Source organism: Schistocerca gregaria, chromosome 1 (genome assembly GCF_023897955.1).
Source record: "Schistocerca gregaria isolate iqSchGreg1 chromosome 1, iqSchGreg1.2, whole genome shotgun sequence".
Taxonomy (NCBI): Eukaryota; Metazoa; Arthropoda; class Insecta; order Orthoptera; family Acrididae; genus Schistocerca; species Schistocerca gregaria.
The window spans coordinates 511,037,526-511,052,954 of record NC_064920.1 but is presented as its reverse complement, the minus strand read 5'-3'; positions in this window follow the sequence as shown (position 1 = coordinate 511,052,954).

The window sequence follows — 15,429 nt, the reverse complement described above, 5'->3', positions numbered from 1 at the left end:
GATACTCATGGGCAACTTCGAAAATCGCGTCCTCGTTTCTTGGATTCACTTTGATGGAAAGCTAAAAAAACAGAAACCAGTCTCTTTCAGGTGAAGCAGAGCATCTATGAAGACAGGACATTCTGTTAGAGAAATAAACAGTTTATGGATGTGTTAAGTGTCTAGTATCTCAGAGACAATATATCAATCATTTAAAATAAATAGGAAAGATTTTTGGTTCTAATAAACCAGCAACGTTATTATTTATGTTATTATGCTACAAGTGGCAGCTTTTGATTTCTTAGAGGTAAAAATTAAAATTTGTCAGTGGATAGATAAAACTGGTTCCATTCTGTGCTGGTCACCATAATGTTAAATCTGAATGTAGCTGTCCTGAAGAAGCTTTATCCTCAATACTAAGGACCACATTGTAGTTGGCTGCATCGAAAGGAAATTGATAACAGGAAGGAAGAATGAGGGTCGAAAGCTATTTGTAAAGTAGAAAGCATACCAACAAAGGTGATTTTTGATTTTATTTTCATCAAGACGTGAGCAATTTTCCTAGTGTTACTCCGAATAACCCATTTACTTTCTAGTTCGGCCAGTCGGAAAAACATTTTCACACCACAGCTCAGTCTATCTGATGATGTATAGGTACCGCACGCCGCACTGACAAGCAAAGCTGCTGAGAGACTAAATCACGTAAGATCGTATTCAGAAGCCAAGTCATGAAAAAGAAAAGACATTTGAAGGCATATGAAACGAAGGCACCAAAGAAAACCACAAATCAGTACTTACATATAATATGAGCATTTGCGGATTACAAATGTGTGCAAACATCCATGTTTTGCCAAATATAATATAACCGCGTGAAAGACTTCACGACACAAGCTTACTAAATCATTAAGAAATATTAACAATGTAGCCAACATACAATAATACGTAGAATGTACAAGATCAAGTTTTGACACAGGATACAAATGAGTGATAATTTCATAAAATAGTGACAGTGTACAAGTCTCAGTTCCTTTTATCTTGAGTAAAACATTTATTAATTTTCAACAGAACTCAATGTGAATGCACGAGAGAGTTTTCCTTATTTGTGACCATGTGACAGTGATGTCGATATCAACTCAGTAGTTGTGCATCAACGATATTTTAGTTCCATCTAATAGTGAAGACTATATGTATCCAATATTTTTGATACTATTGTATACTTAAAGTATCAGAAAGGCAACAATGTGTCTCCAAAGTATTGTATAAATTGCAAAGAAAGTACAGTGAATAACATAAAGTGCGAAGGACTAATACGTATGTGTAAGCATTTACTTGTATATTACCTAACAGCCTCTCATATCGTTTGCTTTTTTATCTGGTCTTCATAATAAAGACTAGTTCGATAGAGCTCTACACGCTAGTCTCTATGGAACAAGCGTTTCAGACTCTGCATTACTACATTCATTTGAACCTCTTTACTGCATTTAAGTCTTTGTCTCTTACTGTAATCTTTCATTCCACACTTACCTCCCTCGTCTTCATAAGAAATTTATCTAGAGTTCAACGTAATTTTCGTCATCTGTGGAAAGCTGCAAAACAGAAGAAAGTCAATAAATATAAGATTTAATACACAAATTTCGTGGGCAGATAAAAATCTGTCTAGCCAACAAGTGCATTAGCCAATTAAGGAGATTTTGTATAAACTCTTCGGCAATTTATTTACAAGTGCAGCATCCATCATAATTATGGATAAAACGATTTTTGGACAGCTCAAGATAAAGGTGTTATTTCCATAGCTTCCGGACGAGTCTTTATATTTATTACCAGCAACAAGATGACAAAAATCTCGTGATGAAATATCATTATATACCCCAGAATATAACTTCCTTTCGTTTACAGGTAGATGGGGAACTAGGTACATATTTTGACCAAAAGTTATTTAAAAAATTATCTTATATACCTAATATATCTAGAAGAGCCTGGGGCACATTGGTGATCGTGGCACGTTGGTATACTGGTATTATTTTGTCAAACTGCCCGTAGTATCACACTACGGACCAAGGAGGTTGGCGGTAAGAACATCGCCGTCTTTCCAAAAATTGGCCAGTGTAGTTAGATTTTCGAAATGGGGGTGCTACGTCTTGTCAGTTCACTTCTTAGTATAAATTTTGCAGGCTAAAGATATTATGTTGTGTACCCGAAGAAAACGCTCCTACTAAACATGAAAATACAACGATTAGGGATTCACTTGACAATCTACAGAGGAACCAATGTTTAAAATGTTTTCCTAAACGAAGAAAATAATTCCACCATGATGACAGAGCACAATGTCTCACTTAAATAAGTGCATGTCTGCCCACATGGACAACCTGTTCCACTGTTTTTTTTTTAATTTCGTAAATGAGTACTCTTATTAACTTTAGAGCGTCCAACGTAGGTAAAGTCTAGATCATATCTGATGCAACTGTTATGCAGGCTATGTGTCCAGCACTCATTTCAAAAGAACAATATCTGCAATTGAATGAAACAGCCCTCGGTCACTATTTTTAACGAATTAACCGGGTTTGAACACTGCTAGGAGTGTCTTCCTCAGAATTTAAATCAAAGAATGGTCTATAACATGGTCACATGATTATGACTAAAAACGTATGATACAGAGTATAAGTACAGAATAGTCGTGAAATACTGGGCAGTACTTATATGTAATTTGTAAAATAATAAATATGCCAATAGGGCATTAATCACAAAAATATTTAAGATAAAAAAATGTGATGGCGAGCCACTAAGGGCTGCTCGTTACTTACGCTGTTACAGGTAGCAAACTGTAACCTGCAACCTGTCAAGACTTAACTGCAACATATTTACCGTTAGTGACTTTCTGTTTTCGTACACTAGACTTGACTCAATGCGGCTGATTTTGGTTTAATTGCTGAAGAGCACAATGGTAGACCTAGGCTGTCAGTAACGAAGCCTGTTATGTTAAGCGTCCTAAAGCTTCCTAAAGCATCAGTAAGTCAGGCTGTTTCAGAGGTCGCACCACGAAAAACGACAGGACATGAGCGAAAACGAACTTCGCCTATACTGACAGACGCTCTAGTGAAAAACGTGTTGCATCACGAACAAGCCTCCACAGTTAGAAAAGAAGACTCCTTGAAGAAAAATATGGATGTTCCGAGGAAAACCTATTTTATAAAAAAAGGATCAAAGGTCAAGGAAAAAATGCATGATAAATCTCCTCAAATAAAGCCCAGGAAGAAAGTACGCATTACTGAGAAGCCTATTCAAAGTGAAGTGCATGATTATTTCTTGTCTCTTATGTGTCTTAAACTATTTTCCCACAGCAATCCCAATAATGATTTCAATGCACAAGTTCTATGCGGATGACACTTCTACAACGAGTGTAAGATGTGAAAATAGCCACAATATCACCAAACAAATCCGGCACTGCCATTCCTTATCAAATCATGGCTTTCCTATTCTGACATATAAAGAGAACAGCAACAACATGATTAAACATTGTCAATATTTGTAGAAGTACCTCAGTAGTCTAGTTGTAACTTTACATAAATTACAAGAAACATTCAAAATTCTTAATATAGTTTGCCATCTTTCCGTTCACCATATGATCTAAAAGTGCTGTCAGTGACCTTGACACATCGACCCACATGCTATGTGTTTCTACTATAACTGCCTGTGTATCCAGGAAAAAAAGACTGAATAGGGAAGACAACTTTTGCTCTATAAATATGAGGTACAGCCTTAGGTTTACTGCACATATTATAGGAGACTGGTGTTCCTGCTACAGACATAACCGTTCACCAAACATAAATTTTTTAACTCCTCGTTTGACTGATAAAATTTGAACATATAGTTAAAAAAAACTTGGTGTTATGTGCTTAATTAAGGAGATCGCTTGCGTTTACAGCAGTACTCGTCATTAATGAATCAAAAAGCTAAATTGCGCCTTTGTTAACGATGCTACTTTTAACTGCAAATTTAAAAGCACTAAATTCGTTTAAATAAATGGATTTTTTTGTTTCGCGGTAACTGAATGCTGCACAGCACTGCAGCAGCTTTAGTCTGTGTTATTTAACTCGTTTTCCACATATTTAAATAAAACGGTGCCACCGCACATTACATCACCAAATCGTGCTTCATTATGCAGTACTTTGTGGCGTGAGCAACTGTGCGTGTGAACGCTGACACCACTGAGGAGATATTTGTGTAGTTGTCTTTCATCTTTTCCACCTGCTCTCCACTACAACTTTCCACGGCATTTATTAGCTCTGAGACCATAGCTATACAAGATATCTGTTGTTTTTTTATCTAAGAGTGATGCTAAATTCACTAAAAACTCCTCGGTTATATATTATTTTACATACGTATTTCAGTAATTTTATTTGGGAGTTGACAATTGTCTCATGCAGTCGGAAATTTATGGCTACGTCAATAAAGAAATAAAACATGTTGTGCAGGAAACGCATATGTAAAATAAAAGCGTAAGCGAAATAAATAATCCCTTTACGATGCATTCTGTCATTTTACTCGTGACGAAGTTTGCTTTAGCCCTTGCCCTTCAAGCAGGACGTTACAGGCCTATTTTATTCGAATTATGGTGTTATTGTGTGGGGAGACGTTGGGGTCTTACTTGATTTCATAATTTCTTAGTTCATGTCCTGTTTACCTGCCTATATTATCCGTTTTTCCCTTCAGTCGGGTCTGAGCACGACTGCTTCCGTATTATGACGTACACGTTTTTTCGAAGTACTTTTACCCTAATCCTGTAACGCTTCTTTTTAATGCTACATTTTGGCTATTTGTTATGCATTACTATTATTGATTATAGTATTTGTATAGGCGGTGATAATTGCCTCTTGCTCCAAGCCAAGATCTAAGCTTCCTCTAGATAGCCAAATCAGGGGCTACATTATCACAAAACGACTGTGTAGGTAGTAGAAAGAGCGGGGTTTTGTGTTTATTCGAAAATCCTTTCTTTATGAGTCCAACATAAACTAAACATTTCCCTTGGACATGAAAAGAGCCATGTCTAAATCGGAGTTATAACTACTGTTTCCATCGCACTCCTACTAAGTCAACCGAACATAAAAAGAAATATAAAAAGGTGCAATGTTGCCATTCCTTTTTTTCCTAAGCAGTATACTGAGCTATTTTGATTACCTTGTACATACTTCTGCTTTGATTTGTAATCATCGTGTTAAAGGCATGGCTGAGGAAACTAATTATCACAATTGTTGTAGTCTGTTAAGTAAGAGCGTGGTCGGAACTTCACATGGATGGAAGAAGATATCTTTCACAACGTAACAGCCCTTGGTCCTCCATGTAGCGTCCATGAAGAATTAGTTTGCTTTGAAGAGACATGAGTGCAGCTCACATGTCACGTTCATCAAAGATGTTTGATACCTACTTCCAAACGTTGGTTCATCACCAAAAAATGATGGCTGGATACTGCTGGAGGACAGTGCTCCGAAGCATCACAGTAGGCTTCGCAGCCACTGAGGAAAGCAAAAATGTGTGCAGGTACTGTGCTGGTCGTAATTGTCACCTGACGCTAATTCTTCCGAAAATGTGTGGTCTCACATCAAGAAGTAGTTTGCAAGGAAACAAGTTCTTCACTTTGAAAGAGCTGTAAACACAAAGTCGACTCATTTTAGGACTCTTCCACGTGAAGAAGTAGAAAACTTGTTTTCAAGCTTACCCGGGGTTGCCAACAATTATCTACGCAGCGGGTGACTGCACGTATTATTAACTGTATTCATATCTTTCTCTTGTTCATATGTGATGTATATAAATGTTCAAGTTTTTTGTCAGATACATTTTTCTGCCGATTATAACGAGCTCGATATTTCTTTTGCTCATATGTAATGTATGTAAATGTTTTAGTTTGTTGTCAGATATATTTTTCTTCTGCTTAAAACGAGCACGAATTTACTTAAAATACGGTAGCTACAGTAGAACGTCCTGCAGTCGAACACTGGGTGATAATAGTATGCAGATCAGTGTTCTACTAAACTTATTTCATTCATTTCGTGTTTTGTCGTTACTTCTTACCGAATTGTACTGATGATTTAATTTCATCATCGTCGAAAGAAGATTTAGCTGTAGTAGGCAGTGTGTGGAGGGAGAGTTGTGAAATTATTTTACTACCTGATTCGATTAGCGGTAAAATGTAGGAAAATGAGGGCTCCGAATAGATTTGAATGGAGAGGGAAATCTTTAGTAATTGCATGTAGGAACGTATTCGACGTTGTCCAAAAGTGGTGTTGGGAAACCACAAAGAGCAGAAAAACAGGATGGCAGGACGGAGAAATGAATGAGTCCTATCAGTATACGTTCAGTTCCCTAAACACGGTGCTACCTACCAGATCCACTGGTCTGATATGCATGATTGACTGTATGTGATAACCTTCATTCTTGGTTATTTCATGTCAGTGGTCATTATGACGATTTTAACTGGTTTCTGAAAATACTTCTTTTTACTGTGATTTCTCCTACTGGTTATTGTTATGAAGTTGAGTAATAATACAGCTGATATGCTAGTTCTTAAACAGAGTACTGATAAGATTTTCTTCATTGTGACATTTCTAAACTTGAACACAATATATGTTCGTAGGCACATGGCCATCTTGTACCTAGGAACACTTTATCACGTTTCGATAAAAGTACTCCTCCCAAGTAATTTTTGTCATTTCGGAAAACGACTGCAGCATACGTAAGTTTAATGCTATCATTTCAAAAGGGAATAAGAAAATGTATTACATTCATATTGCAGTGCTTTGTAGAAGCGAAAGTCCGAAAAGATATCCAACGTTCAAAATCCTCCCCTACTGTATTTATCTGAATAGTAGATATGTTTCTAAATACCTACCATGAGACATTAATGCTTACAGAAGTTTATCCCTTTAAATTACGAAAGATTTCCCGGCGGGGCAAATAAATAACTGTCATTATTTACTCTATGGGAACAGCAATAAACAACCTGCTACAGACTGATCAATACCCATGTGAATTAACCAGGAGCAAGACAATTATACAAGGTAACTCCATCCGTTTATAAGAGGGATATAGTGTTATTTAAATGGGTAATAAGTTTTAGGTTTTAACAGGAGCGATTGCTGAGGAGAATTGCATAAAATCTGTTCTCAGACTGAAGAACACAACGCCCAATCACACATCCTTAAGTTTCTGCCAGTATTCGTAACCTGGTTTCTTCTTGCCCCATATCTAAATTAACGTGATCGTTCTTAGCATTACACCTAGATACGTGATGACTGTGACATTCCAGTAGCAGATCAACGATTCTATATAACGATATCAAAAACTTTCGGGTATTTACGGGTGTTCCATTACATTTCTCAGTGTTTTCATGAGGTTACTTTTCTTCGAGCAGGTACCCTAGTTATATGACTGTGGTACTAACCACAAGGAAAGGAGAGGAATTACTGCCCAGCCAGATATTTGCTCCCACTTTAATGTGGCGTTGTATCCGAAACTGGCCAGTCGTGTGAAATACACAGTAGCTACAGTCGATGGCGGAGAATGAAGCGTTTCCATAAGATTTCACCAGGCGTTGCTCGCGAGTCAGTCGTTATGATTTTCGCAACCACTTCCTACCTCTCTGTACACAACTGAGCCAGCTCCGAACGTAAACGACATACTGAAGCTATAAGCCCGTTCATTAAATCCATAGATACAACATATGACCATGTCACACACACATATTATATATATATATATATATATATATATATATATATATATATATATATATATATATATATATAATCCCCTTTTAAATCACTGGATCTACTTTAGCTAACCATGGTACATCCATTTCTTACTGTGTGGAAATAAATACTATGGTGATAAGAACCAGAAAGCTCCTACTGGTGTGGGGTTAATGATGTGGAGATAAACAGACAGGTGGGGACGAGGAAGTGATTGGACACTGGTAAGCGGGAGGATGAGGAGATGGGCAGAAAGAGAGAGATTGACAGATGAACAGAGAAAGGGAAGAGGAGGAGGATAAGGAGAGATGGAGAGATGAGTTAAACAGGGAAAGAGAGGAGGAGGAGATGGACGTAGAAGGGGTGAGGACGAGTTAGAGCAAGGGGGCAGGAGAGGAACTAACAGAAGGTGCAACGAGGGGTTAAGGTATATTAGGATTAAACATGTTGAGGGTAAAAACCAGAGGAGACACAGGGATTGGAGCACATTCAGCTAATAATTAAGGAAGTAGGTTGCAAAAGGAAGTCTGAGAGAGCTACGGCGAGGAAGATTGATGACTGCTCTTAAGTGCTTCCCGTCACATGAAACGTTTCGCTGCTCCACCAACCTGCGAATAAATGTTGTTACAAAAGGTGCTACTTCTTCCGCACATTCGATATCCAAAGTGCATCTCACTATGTACAGTGACGAATCTTTGGCCATGATGCAATTCCATTGGGTGGGTATCTTGGTTGGCTCCGTAGCTGTGATGGCGTCTTGGTTGACCCCATAGCTGCACTTTTCTTTTGGTGCAGAAAAAATGCATTAACCATCTAGAGAATTTTTGTGGTGAGCTGTATTTGAAAACCGATTTCGGAAAGTTCATTTCCGTTCGCAGTGTTGTGTATGACATTGGCAGTATTGAGAGCAAAAAGAAACTTTGCGCAAGCAATCTGTTATGAAGTACATGGAAAAAAGTAGCTATTTGGTGGATTCTTCTCTCATACTGAATTTTTTTCTTGAAGGCATTTCATTTTATTTTCAGTTGGCGCTCACCGTTTTTCTTTAGATTGTTTCAAGCAGGATGGAAGTTAACAAACAGTAGCGATTCATTGTTTGCTTTCTTGCAGATAGAATACAACTATCATCAGTGTGTATAACGTGAGCGCGACTTCTGATGTATACAGAATAAGAAAAGTATTCCTTGTGAAATTATTTAATATCAATGAGGCGTTCCATTCTTTTGGGCGTCATCAGATTGTATAAAAGTAGACACACAAAAAACACATACAGCTACTCTTACACACTCTGATAATACCCAAAAAGAGTAAAACACGTCATTGATATTAAATAATTTCGCAACCAAGAATGTTTTTATTTTGAAATAATTCGAAACTAGTTGCTGGAGCACCCTGGCACAACATAATGGAGTAATTTTTATGCTTAGCTTAACTGTATTTAATTTTTAATCGTGTATTCTGTTCCTATTAAGTTTGCTTGCACTTCAAGTTAATTTAATTACCAAACTATAGTGGTAACTTCCTTACCATCACCGGTATGTTTAAATTTTCATCTTTCTTTGATAAGGAGTTTTTTCTGCCTGTACTTACACCTTATGTGTGGTGCCATCTCTTAAAACCTGCCACCAAGATGCCCAGTCCTTGTTGCGAAGGTGTTTCGACTACGATTTGGCTTGAAAGTCTTTACACATCCTTGATGTAATATCGATATATCCATGTTTGAATGCCATACTTTTGTGCCCTACAGGAAGATACTAGTGGCCGTCATCTGCATTGGAGAAGAAGTTCATACCTGAGTACGATCACGGTACCGTAGGCATAGGCAGATATTTTTTCATGAAGACACTTACTATCTTGTCTTCCATTGGAATCAGACTATTGACAGTTACGGCGACTACTTTCGGAATATTAAGCAGTGTACTTTATTTCCGGGCTACATAACTAATCGATAAAAATGTAACCCATAGGCCATCACCACAAGACCAGAGTGTCACCGCTAGAGATGGGCAAAACTGTTCTTTTCAGAGATCGGATCAGAACTGTTCTCTCCCTGAAATGAACTAGCTCTTTTTCATGACTCACCACTAATTCACAATAGAAAATAAATGGAAGGCCCATTGCCCTTTAAAGTTGGTTTATTCCAGTACTATACCTGTACTTTGATCTTATTTGATCCTATTTTGAAGTAACACAGATAATGAGTAAGAATTTTGTATTGTTTATTGAAATTTGCCACAATATGACAGACTTTTTGATTATTGATTTATTTTGCACTACCGTTGTTTTTCTGGGTGATCGGAAAATGTTGTAACTTGAGATTTAAATTAACAATATATTTGTCTACAATGTATTAAAATTTCATTTACCTCGTACAAATACATCGCAAGTCATTTATTTTTTAAGTAAACGATTCATTCCGAAGACGCCTAAAATCGCAAAATCCGTACCAGAATAAGAAAAAAAATATAAATTTGACTGTAAGACTAAAGTGCTGCATATAGCATTGTGCAGAATAAAACAAGGAAAATATTGGTGTATCACATTTTGCGATACGTTTATCGGTTCGCTCGTAATTAAATTGTAAATTCGAGTGTCCATAATAAAAATGCTATAGTAAGAGGAGTAGTCAGGAACCTAATCTGATAAGTTTAAACTAATAAAAATAAAATAAAAACAAATGATATAAACATAACATAATAATGTAATATACATATCGGTGTTACTATGAAGAACAATATCCAGTAGAGACGAACTCCGATGCAGAGGCGCTGAGTCAAGCAGGTCGAGCCGCGAGCTGTATTATTGCGTGAGCCAAGACCGCAGAGACCAGAGTGACACCTGAGTTAATTTTCTCAACGCTCTGGCTAGAGTAGAGAACGGTGAGAATGAGACTTGAGCGTGCGAGTGTCGAGTATGGGGGGAGCGGCGAAAGGCCACCAGTCACCCGCTCCGAGACAAATCGTCAGTTCTCTTGCGAGCAGGTTGTTGCAAGTAGTTCTTATGTTCTCCGCTAGGAGGCTCTCTGTCCTGTCAACTGCCCAACGTGCGACTGAAACGATCGCCGATGGAGTGCGATGCTTTAAGCTGCGCCAGACACTGCACGCGCCAGAGGAAGCACTGTGATGGCACGGCATATGTGAAACAAAAAATCCAATGGGGCACTGCACAATTCAGGCAGCCAAGGTAGAAGCAGGGCAGAGGCCGGCGCTGGCTGTGTTGTGTGGCGTACAGTGTGCTCTGACCACCATAGTCCCCTCTGATATGCTCCGTCTCTCTCTCTCTCTCTCTCTCTCTCTCTGTCTCTGCTGTGGGAAACGTTTGGAGCTACCGTTCTTCTTTTCTGAATCACTGAATGTTCACTTCTTTGAATGATTCAACTCTATGAATCAGTTCAGGAGCGCATCCCCCATCTCTAGTCTATGCAACGGGTAACGTACTGCCGCGTGGCCCACTGATTATTGAATGATATCGCTGCGAAACCATGCATTCGTACATAGTTTCTCATCAAAACTTACTTCTCGCATAAAAAAATTTAATGAGAAGAACAACGTCTTTGGATTTGCCTCATTTGCGCTCTACAATTCCATTCTGAGGAAACTAGTCGATAAAAAGAGTTGTTCTTCCACGTCCTACAGTCCTAAAAGCGTAGCTTTTCTATGAACTAGTTCTCATTTGGTAACAGTTCACAGTTTTCATGTTGACCCCAAAATTAATAAAATATCGCGCATGTTTCAAAATGTTTACTTCGAAAAGTATAGTTGTTGGCTAGCTCGCGTTTGCTTCAGTTTAAGTCATACATTCCTTAATACGAACTGTGGCAAACACAATGAAATCGTGTTAACACTGGAGCGAAAGCCATACCTCTCGCCACTCTCGAGTGAACATGTGCACTGGCGTCTGGCCGAAACGGCTCCCGGCGCACAAAACTCGAGACTACAGCCGCTCGCTGTGCGGAGTCGTGGCTCATGCTTCTCTTTTGCATAGTGTTTACCGCTGTAGTCACATTTTGCAGTAACATTGTATTAAGAGATCTTTCATATTCAAATTGGGAATAGACATTCACTGATACAGGGCAGAATGGGTATATGCTATATGGTAAATGTGTAATTTTTCTTGGCTACACTAACAGTTATAATCACAAAACATTCAGGAACTATTACCGCTACCCTTGCGACTAATGACATAGAAACTCAGGATACGAAAGGAAAAATACGCTGTTCATTCCAGTACAGAAAGAAATGTTCCTGAACCATGAAAATCTTTCCTATAAATCTGAGGCGTTATGTCAGCCGGTGTGGCCGAGCGGTTCTGGGTGCTTCAGTCTGCAACCGCGAGAACACTACGGTCGCTGTTTCGAATCCTGCCTCGCGCATGGATGTGTGTGTGATGTCCTTAGGATAGTTAGTTATAAGTAGCTCTAAGTTCTAGGGAACTGATGACCTCAGATGTTAAGTCCCATAGTGCTCAGTGCCATTTGAACTATTTTTGAGACGTTTTATAAGACATGCACTTTCCTTTACAAGTGCCATTTTGGTAATTTGAGTGTTCTACACCATTGTTTTTTTCCGTTTCTGCACCTGTGAATTGGTCTCATACATAAAACAAACTAATGTAATGTTGTTGACCCCTACACGCAATACAGAAAACCGTTTTACAGCAGTACTTAGTGAATGTGATTGGTTTAATGTTCTGTTATCATTAACCTACTTCTCTTCACTATAACTTTATTGTCCAAGGCGACCAAGTGTCTTAATTCACATGATGCAAGAACATGGATTCGAAAATCGCAAAATCGAGCGTAGGAACAGTATCCTTCGCCATAACTTGTAAGAAATTATAGTGCAGGCAGCCACCGATCTTCTATTCTAATTGATCTTTCATTGCAGTTGTTATGCCTATTTACAACAAAATAATTTTACAAAATATATATTCATCTTGATACCAAAGATAAGTAAATTAGACACGCATCCCGATATCCAGTCATCAGTCAGTTGCGCCGGGAGTAGTTGAGAAATCACATCAATGAGGATGACTCGTGCCTCATTGACGAGGGTATTGTAATATAGTAACAGAATGTGATAAATACCGTCAGCCAAGAACAACTACTCACTATAATATTTTAAACATTCTTTTAGAATTTTTTCCTTAGAGTAGCTCTTAGTTCCATGAGTAGATCCGTTGTCAATTATACTTGTTACTTCATTCGACTTCGTAAAACGGAACTTTAAAATTTAAGGATATCCTTAATGTTTTATTTGATATCTATATATTTGATTTTATGTGTAAAATTTCGTGGACTTCATCGTAAGTGTGCAGTTATATTTTATACTTTGTAATGAAATCAAGCCGATATCTTGTTTACATCATTATGAGCAGTAATTGTAGTGGGTGACTGAGTTGTACAAGGAACCAAATAGGCAAGGTGTAACCCCTGAACAAAAAAAGTAGGAGTTTCTCAAAGGTTGTCGTTGTTCACGCGCTTGGGTAAACTAGACCGCTACTTCCGTTTCAGTTCTGACTGATCCTGTAACCTAGAGTATGATAATTATGAAGAAGTGAAAATAAAAACTTACCAATTCATTTTTCTCTCTGAGTGCTCTGTGAGATCAAGAAATTCAGAACGGTTGTCATGGCGTATGTTTCTTGTTTCTATCCTTGTATTCATCGGTCCGTATGTCTCAAATACAAGCCCTTTCCGAGACATCCATTGTCAAAATATCTGTGTTGATTTTCTCCATGTCTCCAGAGAACACATTGTGGAAGACACTTTCTAGGGACACGCACGCGACAGGGAACACAAAGCAGCCTGCCGCCAGTAGGAAGCCCGCTCCCGGCACTGCCTGCCTATACTCGCTGGCCTCACTTCGCACGCATGCCCCACCGACCTTGTGATCTGTTTAATTGTTTCCCTTGGCCACCGTGCGACGTCCACCTTGCTGTGGGCGATGCGGCAGGCAAAGCGCAGAATTTCGCAGCTGCAAACGTTCCGCCATGTGTGTACTGCTGCTTCTCTGCCTTGCGCAATAGCGGTTAGTTCATTTACCACTGAGCTGCCATTCCGTACGTATTTCGCCCGTGTGGCCCCAGTCTAGTGGGATCACTTTGTTGTCTGTCAGTCCGTCTGTCTATACAACTGTTCAGAATCTAGTCGAATTTATATTAGACTCTGAGTTCCACGTTCCCTTGGCGGCTAAGCTTCTAAATCAGTGTTGTCAAAAGGTACGGCTGTTTGCATAGTTCTTTATTCCTTAGGAACGCTGGAGGTGTTAAGTTGAAATTAATTTAAGCTTCTAAGACAATGCATACAAAACAGACTGCTATTTTTGTCACATGTTTTGATACTCGCAAATTCACTAATCGAAACCCACTGACGAAGTGTACAGGTCGTACATGGACGCCGAGCAGTAGTTGCGTTTGCGACGCCATACGGATAGGAGGTTGTTGACTTCCGCTCCGTCAGTGCACTACGAGTATTGCACGTTTGATATTTCTTGCTTTTTGATTATGTACCCTACCCAATGAACTGATCTCTGTGCTCTTGGTAGCAGAGTTGCCTGGGCCTTTTGTTAATGTGGCGTCCCGGTGTTTTCCACGTAATGGTACAGTGACGTCTTCTTTTTTATAAGTCGACCCATCATGTGCAGCCCAGTTCTACGGCAGTCCTCGGCTGATTGGTAGATACACTCCTGGAAATTGAAATACGAACACCGTCAATTCATTGTCCCAGGAAGGGGAAACTTTATTGACACACTCCTGGGGTCAGATACATCACATGATCACACTGACAGAACCACAGCCACATAGACACAGGCAACAGAGCATGCACAATGTCGGCACTAGTACAGTGTATATCCACCTTTCGCAGCAATGCAGGCTGCTATTCTCCCATGGAGACGATCGTAGAGATGCTGGATGTAGTCCTGTGGAACGGCTTGCCATACCATTTCCACCTGGCGCCTCAGTTGGACCAGCGTTCGTGCTGGACGTGCAGACCGCGTGAGACGACGCTTCATCCAGTCCCAAACATGCTTAATGGGGGACAGATCCGGAGATCTTGCTGGTCAGGGTAGTTGACTTACACCTTCTAGAGCACTTTGGGTGCTACGGGATACATGCGGACGTGCATTGTCCTGTTGGAACAGCAAGTTCCCTTGCCGGTCTAGGAATGGTAGAACGATGGGTTCGATGACGGTTTGGATGTACCGTGCACTATTCAATGTCCACTCGACGATCACCAGAGGTGTACGGCCAGTGTAGGAGACCGCTCCCCACACCATGATGCCGGGAGTTGGCCCTGTGTGCCTCGGTCGTATGAAGTCCTGATTGTGGCGCTCACCTGCACGGCGCCAAACACGCATACGACCATCATTTGCACCAAGGCAGAAGCGACTCTCATCGCTGAAGACGACACATCTCCATTCGTCCCTCCATTCACGCCTGTCGCGACACCACTGGAGGCGGGCTGCACGATGTTGGGGCGTGAGCGGAAGACGGCCTAACGGTGTGCGGGACCGTAGCCCAGCTTCATGGAGACGGTTGCGAATGGTCCTCGCCGATACCCCAGGAGCAACAGTGTCCCTAATTTGCTGGGAAGTGGCGGTGCGGTCCCCTACGGCACTGCGTAGGATTCTACGGTCTTGGCGTGCATCCGAGCGTCGCTGCGGTCCGGTCCCAGGTCGACGAGCACCTGCATCTTCCGCCGACCACT